Below are 2,500 nucleotides of genomic sequence, written 5' to 3' on the forward strand. Positions count from 1 at the left end.
CCACCTTCCTCCAGTGTCCCTCTTCTTCCCTGCCCTCTTTTATCACCTTAATTTACTCCATAATGGTTCTCTCTCTCTCTCTCTCTCTCTCTCTCTCTCTCTCTCTCTCTCTCTCTCTCTCTCTCTCTCTCTCTCTGGTTAGTACACGTATCTTCATCTCCATCTCCTGTTTTGCACTCTCCGTCACGTTTCCTCTATAATGATCCTTTCTTTCCAATTATTCCTTTCCTCTCCTTCATCGTTATCGATAATACACATACCTCTGCCCTCATTTTTATTTCCTTTAACTCTCCTCCTCCTCTTCTTCTTCTTGTTCTTGTTCATCCTTTTCTTCATCATCATCATCACCATCTTCTTCTTCTTCTTCTTCTTCTACTTCTTCTTCTTCTTCTTCTTCTTCTTCTTCTTCTTCTTCTTCTTCTTCTTCTTCTTCTTCTTCTTCTTCTTCTTCTTCTTCTTCTTCTTCTTCTTCCTCTTCCTCTTCCTCCTCCTCCTCCTTGAAACTTAAAGGACAACCATTTCACATCGGCATGATTTGAAATTTTAATTATTTTTTCAACATGCGTGTGGTTGACTTTGAATACCCTACCATCATCTGTCGTCCAGGGTTGCTACGTTTAAAAATAATTAGTTCTCTGTTTTTCAATCTTTTCTATATGAATTTCTTCGCTTGTTCCTCGCAGCGCAGGTTTTTTTTCTTTATATATATATATATATATATATATATATATATATATATATATATATATATATATATATATATATATATGCTGAATTAAGTGGTGTATGGGGCCCAAGCAATCTCTCTCTCTCTCTCTCTCTCTCTCTCTCTCTCTCTCTCTCTCTCTCTCTCTCTCTCTCTCTCTCTCTCTCTCTCTCTCTCTCGTGTGTGTGTGTGTGTGTGTGTGTGTGTGTGTGTGTGTGTGTTATAGTATTGTATAGTAAACAAGTAACCTCGTCATAGATCACAAAGTCTCCTTGTCACTCGTCTTTCCTATGTATTCCTCCTCCTCCTCCTCTTCCTCCTCCTGCTAGTAGTGGTGGTGCCTCTCCCAAATCTTCACTTTTCCTCCCCATTACTCCACCACCTCCCTCCAATCTTTACTTTCCTCCTCCATCACTTTGCACGTACTGACTTCTCTCTCTCTCTCGCTCTCCCTCCTGGCATTCCTCCATCACATTACTCCTCCTCCACTGTCTCGGGGGAAAGGAGAGGAGAAAGAAGACGAAGAGGAGAGGGAGAAGTAGGACGATCGGGGCGGAGGGAGGGAGGGAGGTAGGAAACGCACGAACGTAGAATCAAGAGAGAGAGAGAGAGAGAGAGAGAGAGAGAGAGAGAGAGAGAGAGAGAGAGAGAGTTTCCCAGTTATTGACCACGTATTATAATTAGTGAAGTTTTCCTTGATATATTCACGCGTTGGAATAATCGTTGATCTATTGTCGACTTTTACTCGAGTGAGGGAATGGCGTGGAATATAAGCAATTGAGAGAAGGCGCCTTGTGATGATGATGATGATGATGATGGTGGTGGTAGGGGCGAAATGAAGTACCTAAACCGTGCGAGAAGAGAAAAAGGGAGAGAAAGGGAAGAAAAAGAAGGAAATATAGAGAGGAGGAGAAAGATGGACTTGGTAACTAGTAATAAAGATGATAGGAAGAATAAATACTAGGATATATACAAAAAGAAACATGCTAAAGTAGAGTAGAGTAGAGAGAGAGAGAGAGAGAGAGAGAGAGAGAGAGAGAGAAAATAAGAAGATAAATATGGAAGCATGCAGAAAGAGGTTGAAAAATATTAATACATACTGGGACAAAGGCTGACATGTTCTGAGGATAACGGAAGAAAAAAAATATCGACAAAACTAAATAAATAAATAAAGAAAAGAAAACGGTGGTGATGTGTTTGGATGGCGAGCAAATAAGAATAACAATGAATATAAAAGTAAAAAAAATATGTAGGCTATGTATTATTGGAATCTCTCTCTCTCTCTCTCTCTCTCTCTCTCTCTCTCTCTCTTCTTTTCTTTATTATGTCCAGAATCTCTTTTTTTTCATTTCACGTGTATTTTTTTTATTTATTTAGGTACTTTCAACATAGGCTGCCTTGCGCATTTCATGTCTTCCTTTTTTTATTTATTAATTTTTTTTTACGTCTTATATTCTAATCCTGAGCACAGTCGTATATTTTTTTTCAGTTAATTCTACTTTTGTTGTGTGTTTTGCTCTTTCTTTCTTTCCGAGCTTAGTAATATTTCCTGTTATTTTTCCCTTCTGCCTTTGTTTATCTCGAATTACTATAATCCAGGTGAGTTTTCTCTTCCTATATGCTTTTTGTTTTTCTTTCGTGTTTTTTTTCCCTTCTTTGTTGAGTGTTTGTTCATAGTTTTATTTCACAATCATTGACGTAAAGCCACGGTAATATTTCTCTGTTCGTCGTTGAGTGACTCGCTGGAAATAAGACACAGATCAAAGTAGAGTTTCAACATTTTTCACGTCCACT

General features: G+C 38.4%; 1 protein-coding gene across 7 annotated transcripts in view; it reads left to right on the forward strand.

Moving 5' to 3' along the window:
* Positions 1–2,500, forward strand: part of LOC123514424 (ubiquitin-conjugating enzyme E2 R2-like) — a 28,750-nt gene that overhangs the window by 2,880 nt on the left and 23,370 nt on the right. The gene's annotated exons all lie outside the window — the stretch shown is intronic.

The sequence above is a fragment of the Portunus trituberculatus genome, chromosome 37 (genome assembly GCF_017591435.1).
Source record: "Portunus trituberculatus isolate SZX2019 chromosome 37, ASM1759143v1, whole genome shotgun sequence".
In the NCBI taxonomy this organism is placed as follows: Eukaryota; Metazoa; Arthropoda; class Malacostraca; order Decapoda; family Portunidae; genus Portunus; species Portunus trituberculatus.